Here is an 8,783-nt window from a genome sequence, read left to right on the forward strand (position 1 = left end):
GATCATTTCTGCAAGTCATCTTTTGTCTTTGTGATTAAGTCATAAATTAATGGTCTGAATCCTGATTTTGTTCCTCCTTAACTGTGTAACTTCTGTAGAGTTGCATAGCTTCCCTAGGCCTATATACTTATATTTTAAATGGAGGTAATAGGACCTACTCCATAGAAATGGTTTAGGATTAAAGGGGATCGTGCATGAGAACTTCTAAGTACAGTGCTCCCCACTTTGGTAGTGCTAACTTATAGAGCCATTATTATCAGTACAAAGCTCTGCCGTAGGTGTTGGGAGTAGTATGGCAAATAAGTCACTGTCTCAATTTATCCACCGTTTATCTCTCTATAGCTATCTGTCTCACAAATACAGGCAGTTTGTGAATTACAAATGCATTCTGTTCTTAAACCTGGTTTTCAGTTGAGTGTGTATGTAATTCAATCCAACACAGTTCATATCTAATGTCTCCTAGTCAAATGTGCGTCTTATCATGTACCTTTCTACGCATAAAGACATTCAAGAGGCACTTCCAGATTCACTAAAGCATCTTTAACATTATCAGCAATAACGATAATAGTGTTTGATATGTGTCGCAAAGTAACTCCTATTTGTTATTATGAACCCGTGTCTGTACCTGGAATATCACTGTAATAGGCTTTCAAGGGGTTTGGTTTATAACTACGGGTGGTAAGTTAATCATTCATAGCCTGAGGAGAGCCTGTAAGTATTTATAGCTGTAATATGAATTTAATACTCATATTATCCCATTGTTCAGAACATGAGAGATTTTTTTCACAACTAGTGAATAAGTAGCAAAACTATGGTTTAAAACTAGGGTTTAAACTCAGGTTTATGTGATTTCCTAGAAGCAGACATCCTAACTCAAAGAGTATTCATATTTTAAGGTTATTATAACATGTTGCCAAACAATTTCCTTTTTTTCCCCTAAAGAGAGTTAACCACAGAAACATTAGATTATCTATTTTCAAAACCAAGCCTGAGTCAAACCCTATGTCATAGGCAAGTAGGCCACATTTCATTTAACTTCTTTCAAATTAAGCAGAAAATTAAAATAGCGCATCTAAAGAAGTAAAATTACTTCTCCAGGGGACCAGTAGAAGCCTTTGGAAAAGGGACAATTTAATCGTGTATGTATCACAAGTTATTCAACTCTTTAGCTATTTTGATGATAATAGACTGCAGATAGATGATTTCTCCTGTAAAATAGCAACTATATTAAAACAGGAACATAATGTAATAATTTTACAATTTAAATCTCTTTTAGTTCGAACCCACTAAAATTACACCCGTGAAACCTTGCTATTATGATGAACAACAAAGGGAAATTTGGCATTTTCAAAAAATGCCTCACATTTTACTCCTTAATACCTATGCAATAAATTTGATTCATAATCCTCTTTTTAAAAAGGGGGAAAAGCATTAATATTATTCTTTTAAAATATGACTATGAAGGAATAATCTGTAAAGTGAAGCAGAAAAGTTGAGCTAACTGATGCTATTGCACGTTAATAAAATTTGGCTGGGTGGTAAAGAGAAGGCTGAATAAATTTAGATGTAAATGAAACACAATAGAAGACTATGGTAACAATGGTCAGTGAGAACTTTGCTCTAGCGGAGAGTGGGAGTGAGGTAGGGACTATGACCAAGCTGCTTTGGAAAACAAGTACATTATTTAATCTTGGATTATTTTCACTGTTAAAATCCATATCCCCCACCTCGGTCCTAACAGAAAGTAAAATCAGCCACATGCACAAATGCCTTGAGTGAGTTTGGAGAGAAAAAACACGACAGAAAAGTCCTGCTTCACAAAACTGCCAGTGCACAGAAGAAACGAGATGAGACATCGGAGAGCGATGCTAGAATCGGAGTGGAAGCACAAGATTGAAATGTTAGGGAAGGAAGGATTTAGAAAGGACACAATGAGGAAAATCCTAAGTCCTCACCTCTCAGGAACCTCCTTAAGTAATGTTGCCCGATAAAATATACAAGTTTCCACGAGATGTAAGTTACAGATAAGCAAGAAATTCTTTTGAATATAAATGTCTCAAATATTGCACAGGAAGAATCTACAAAGATAATTATCTGTTTTATCTCAAATGAGAATTTAACTTGTCCTGTGTCTTGATGTGCTAACTGGGAGATGGACTCTTCAGAACTATGGACATCGTTAGAATGATGGCCCTTTCTGTCTTTTATGGGACTTGTTATTTTGAGGTGCCATTGAGTCGGTTCAGACGCATCGCCACCCTAGGTAGAACAGAATGCAACACAACCCTCTCATGGGCCATCCTCACAATTGTTCTTATGGTTGATCCCCTGTGACAGCCAGCAGGACACGTCAATGGAGGTGGACAGATCCAACCTCTTCTGGCTTCCCTGTTGCCACAAAACAGTGATCAGATATGCCTTCATCCTCCATCCTTCTTTACTCTACTCTGACACCAGTCATTCCTTCCATGGCAGTCTACTTTTATGCTGGAGTTGATCATTCATTGCAAGGGCCACATAAAACTCACAGGCAATATTCAGGCTTAAGGGGGCTTATTAGGGAAGTCAGTAAGTTACCACGAGGCAGCATCAGCAAGCAGAAGGGTATAGTCCTTGGTCCACAGCAATACTTCTCAATCTGCAGCCAAATCTCCTTCAGGTCCTCGGTCTCTCAGACATCTAGACCACTGGTCTTTGCCTCCATGAGCCCAGAGGCCAGCCCTCCTGTCACTCAATCTGAAGTTCCGTAGCAAGCAGTTCAGCATTGCTTGAATTGGAAACATGAGGTTGGGAGACCCAGACTTGGCCCAAGGGGTGTCCATACTTTCTCAGGATAGTGACAAAAGCATCAAGGGTTGTAAGTAAGAGTGTGCGACTTGATCATGCAAGTAACTTTCAGTGCTTACTTCAGCGGTGACAAGAAAATAGTGAGGCGAGAATAGTCCCAGGGAATCTAGGGAGGAGAGTCCGCAACAAAGATATTATTACACAGGCCTAATTTCAATCGGAAACAAAAAGGAGGGATTCATCCATCCATGAAGACTAAGGGCTAAACCCTGTCCTAAGCAGGGGATATATAGATGCAAACAAAGAAATTTTCAACCTCATAAAACTTATATTGTAGCAAAGAGAAATTCATTTTTCAGATGTAGATTGGTAAGTTTTTTTAAAGATGTACTTGATTTTAACTTCTATGTTTAAATACTATAATAAAAAGCTGTGCTAGAACTACACTCAAAATGGTAGTCACAAACCACACACAGCTAGTTAAATTTAAATTAACAAATTTAATGGATTAAAATTAAATAATCTTGTTTTCTTCTTCAACAGCATTGATCAAAATCCTGCTGTGAGGTTGATTCTGACTGGCAGTGACCCCATAGGGTGGGCTAGAAATGCCCTATGAGATTGCTGAGACTAAATCTTCATGGAAGCAGACTGTGACCCCTTTCTCCTGAGGAGAAAGGCTTCAAACCACTAGCATCTTGGTGAGCCATCGGCACTTTAGCCCCTGTGTCCCCAAGGGTGCCTCCATCAGCACTAGCCATGTTTTAAAGAGGGGTTCAATAATCACAGCTAGGGCAGCATAGATGATAGAACATACCCATCCGGCAGAAAGTTCAAAACGGAGCGACCTTAAGCTCGATGGTTCATGTAAGAGCATTATAAGGAGATTCTTATACGCACTGCGGCCCGAATGATGGGAGAGAGTCAGTCATAACAAAATGGCAGAGGGAGGAAGAGCAAGAGTCCTGAAGAATGAACCCAGTCAATTTGAGAAAGAAAAAGAAGGCTCATATTTCAGATTGAATGCAAAGGGGAGAGTGGTAAGAGAAGGTAAACATTGGAGTGGGGCACTGTAGACCAGGCTATAGGATCTGAAATGTATTCTAACTTCACAGGAAGTTAGTGGAGGGAATAATTTAGGTGAACAGTATGATATGATTTATGTGGTAATTTTATTAAATTACTTTGACTAGTTTGAAGGGAAGAAACAGCAGTACAGAGAAAATGAAAGCATTACTCAGGTAAGAGGGCGGGGGAAATGGTGGCTTTGGATAGAAATAACAATGGAGATGTAGAAAAATAACCGAACTCAGGCACATAGAACTAATAGGTCGTCATGTTGACTGTAAATGGGAGAGGGAGGTGTGAGTAGCATTGCTTTTGGCTGCGATGAAGAAAAGCTTGGTGAGGAAGATCAGTTGAGTTTTGGAGACACTACGACCACTGGTATAACTTCAAACACGCCTGGTGAGTTGTTCATTGTGTAGGAAAAGGGGGGATTATAGGAAAATGACTAACAGGAGTACCAAAGAGATGGTAACAAAGGTAAGAGAAGGTGACATCTCAGAAGAAATGTTTTTTAAAATTCCTGAAGTCTGACAGGTCAGCTAGGTCAACTGTCCTGAGAGGAGTGAGACAATTGGAAGCTGTCCCAGGGGCCCAGGTGATGCCTCGGTGCAAGGTGTTTCAGCAGGAAGAGAGCAGAGGAAGGCCAGGTCTGCGGAGCTGAAGAAGACAACAAAAACATGATGCTTCTGTGTGTCTGAGCCCAGAAGCAGAAATATGGGGAGAAAACTCGAGCGGTCAAAGAAAGGATGTTTTTAAGATCCAATATACCTGCACACATTGCAGAAAAAGATCTTGCTTGTGAGCAGAAATTGGTGATAATAATGATCAATCACTTATGCTAAGATGCATGGAAATGCAATAATAAAGGAAACCTTTAATGTATTAATATGTTCTCATCAAAAAGAATAAAAATCTAGGTGAAAACTATTAATATGGAGAAATAAAATTTTAATTCAGATAAATGTGTAGTTACCCACCTAAAAACTCAAACGCCTTGCCACTGAGTAGACTCTGACTCTTGTCCTAGTTAGGTTCCATCCAACACAACAGAACAAAGCCCTGCCCCGGTCCTATGGCATTCTCTCCATTGTCGTTATGTTTGAGCCCATTGGTACAGTCTGTGGGTCAATCCATTTCATTTAAGGTCTACCTCTTTTGCACTGGCCCCTTTACTTAGCAAGTATGATGTCCTTTTCCAGGGACTGGTCTCTCCTGACAACATGTCCAAAGTATGTGAGAAGTCTTGCCATCCTTGCTTCTGGATGTTTATAGGAGGCTTTCTGCTCCCATAAAGATTTATAGCCTTGAAAAACCCTAGTTAGGGCTCTGACTCATAGTGATCCTATCCACTGTGTCCGAGCCTGTAAATCTTGATGGGAGCAAGAAGCTTCAACTTTCTCAGTGACTACATAGAATACTTATTTTTATTTGAATATGTCTTCACATCAAAAGTTCTCACTTATTGTATCACTGGTGATTTTCCAATGAAACAAAAATAAACTACCAGTAACTCCCAACCATTAGGTGAAAATGTTTTGCAGGCTCCCAAGGTTAAAATATTTGGCAGAGTGGTACTTGTATAATGATTTATAATGAACAATTTAAAATAAGTTTTCATTTTAATACTAATAAGTATTCACATGTATTTGAAAAATAATATAGTAGATTTTGTATGAATAATGTATGCAGTATGTTTGTTTTGAAAACTGCACCCTTCCTCCAATGTGTTTGTTTAAGTCAGCTAGGCTAATTATTTTACATCTTGCTTGCTTACAGAAATACTTTGCAGGGAGGGTACGGTGGGCCCAAAAATGTATCACATGTCTGTTATTTACTTAAAAAATAAAGCATGTGAGATGTAATCCTTTTATAGGCTATAAACAATGCAAAATGCAGCTATAGATTATAATAACTGAAACCACTCCCGCAGATTAGAGGTAGACATACATTATGAGTAGAATGGAGTCAACAAATAACTTCATATATTGTGTGTGGTCTGAATTAAGAAAGTGCCTAGGATTTTACAACAAGAGCTTTGATCCATATTTAGAAATTTATTTACAGATAAAAATCCTTTGAAAGTCCAAAAACTTCCTTTCTCCTACTGACCTGTGGAAACCACTGACCCAGTACATACCATCAAGGCAGCACCATGTGGAAGCTGACTGTTGTTATTATTATTATCAAACATTTCACAGAAAATCATCTTGAAAAATGTGTACTCTCACTAGTAAGTATTAGAAATGTTAAAGTACTTATACCTGGGAGAAGAAGTTGCTTCAGGACTCACTAAAATTGTTTTAAATAGCAAAAGCCTAATTTGGGTGAAAAGTGTGCATGCCACAGTAAATCTGTTGTTAAATGCTGGCTAGTCACCTCCGTCTTTTAGTGAACCTTTGTAGAACAGGATGGAAAGTTGTGTCTGCTTGAATCTTTTGTGGTAGCCAAATAGGTGCCAATCTATTTCATTGAGCGTCTCCCTTTTTTTCACTGACTACATTTTACCAAGCTTGATGTCCTTCTCCAAGGACTCCCGATAACACATGAAGGTTGTAAGAAGTCTCACTCCCCTTCCTTCTAAGGGCCATTATGGCTGTACTTGTTCCAAAGATGGATTTGTTCATTCTCTGGCAGTCCACCATATATGTAATAGTCTTTGTCGACACTATAACTCAAAAGCTTCAATTCTTCTCCAGTTTTCTATAGTCACTGTCCAGTGTTCACACACACAGGAGGCAAACAAAAAATACCATGGATTGGGTAAGGCACACCTTCAAGTGATATTTTGCGTTTGTTTGGGTTTTTTTAACACTTTAAAGAAGTCTTTTGCAGCAGATTTGCCCAAGGTAAGACCTATTTTGGTTTCCTGACTACTACTCCCAGGGGTATTGACACTGGATCCAGGTAAAGTGCAATCTCAGCAAATCCAGTTTTCCTGTTTGTTACAATGTTGCGTCGTTGGCCAGGTTCTTAGGATTTTTGTTTTCTTTATGTGGTATTTTGTAGTGTTTGACCTTCACTAGTACATGCTTCAAGTCCTCTTTGTGTGTATAAGAGTAGTTGGATATCGAGAAAACACCCTAGTCCAGATCAAGTCCATAAATCCAATATTAGCCCATATGTCCAAGACTAATCAATAAAGTCTTCTTATGACTCATAAAGCACATGCAATGATGACAAATGCAGGAAATCACCGGCCAGTGAGTAGGAAGACTTGTGGATCCAGTGGCATTATAAGCATCTCAGTGCTGGGAGGGGTCTCCACATGGCTTCTCCAGCTCCCAGGGTTCTGGCTGCATCAGGGTAGGTCCATGTGGCTTCTCCTCAGGGATGTCTCCCAGAAAGTGAGCCGAGACAGAGAGAGAGAGAGTCTTCCACCTCCAAGGAGGAATACGGGAGTTCCCAGAATTTTAGGAGAAGGCTATGCCCACACAGAGGCCTCATTGACTCTCACCTGACTAACAGGCTAGACTCCACCACTTCACCTTAATCCTCTCAAATTGACAAACGATTATATAACTATCACAATAGGCCATACAACTCAAGTAAACTTCTATTGTGTCCCTTGTTTTCAACCCAAATCCATCATATTAACAATGTTATCTTTTGTTCCATATCTTCTTCTTCTTCTTTTTTAAATAATTAAATCACTTTACTGGGGGCTTGTACAACTCTTATCACAATCCACACATACATCTATTGTGTCAAGCACTTTTGTACATTGGTTTCCCTCATCATTCTCAAAACATTTGCTTTCAGGAGACAGACAGTGGAGAAGTGAGTGAAGGGAAACACCGGACCATGTAAGATATGACAAAATAATAATACTTTATAAATTATCAAGGGTTCATGGGATAGGGGGAAGCGGGGAGGGAGGGGAAAAATGAGGAGCTGATACCAAGGGCTCAAGTAGAAAGAAAATCTCGTTCCATATCTTCTTAAAAATTCAACTTGAATTCCCCACAGTTCTCTCTTGATGTACTGCTTCAATCATTTTCAAGTTTCCTTCCGTAAAATTTTATTTATGTGTGATTTTAATAATATTTTTCAATAATTTCTACATTCTATTGGATCACTTTATTTTTGGATTATTTATGAGTCTTTTCCAGACGGTTGGCTCAGTGACTGTCTTTCAGATTTCTTGGCACAGATGAGCAAGCAACTTCAATGCTACATTTGTTTGTTGACACATTTCAATTGCTCTCAGTCAGTTCCTGGATTCTTGTTTTTCACATATACTTTTATATATCTTCCTTCAGTACCATTGGTTCTTGATCATATCATATTTCCTGAAATGACCAATTCTTTTTGGCACAGTGACTCTGTATATTCCTTCCACCTTCTTTTGACGCTTCCTGCATTATTCAAATACTGACCCATAGAATCCTTCAATATTGAAACTCAAGCCTTCCTTTTGTCTTCAGTTCCTTTAGCTTCAGAAATGCTTAGTGCGTTCTTCCCTTTTGGTTTTCTCACTCCAAATCTTTGCATATCACTTGGCATACTTTACTTTGTCTTCTGGATCTATTTTTGATTTCTTTATGGGTGAAATCTTTGATGTCATTCCACAACTCTTCTGATCTTTGCTCATGGCTGTTCAGCGTGTCAAATCTCTTCTTGAGATGGCCTCCAAAATCAAATGGGACATACTTATGTATGCATGTTTTTGACTCTCACCCACACTATAATTCAAGGTCGTGCTATAACTGCTCAAATCTGACATTTGTTTGTAATTTAGTAAATGATTAATATGATCTTTTTTTCTAATTTTAGAATGTTCAACTGGGTTATTCTATGGTTCTATAGTAATCTAGTGAAGGGTACAAGTGCTCCGACTCCCATTTCCCTAAGAGTTTATCTTTAGTGGAACATAATATCAGATCTGCCCATGTTTACCACCATGCAGAAATGCAGTTTGGTTAAGACAC

The sequence above is a fragment of the Echinops telfairi genome, unplaced genomic scaffold (assembly GCF_000313985.2).
Source record: "Echinops telfairi isolate 266 unplaced genomic scaffold, ASM31398v2 ScPeMD7_7469;HRSCAF=8507_1, whole genome shotgun sequence".
NCBI classification, from domain to species: domain Eukaryota; kingdom Metazoa; phylum Chordata; class Mammalia; order Afrosoricida; family Tenrecidae; genus Echinops; species Echinops telfairi.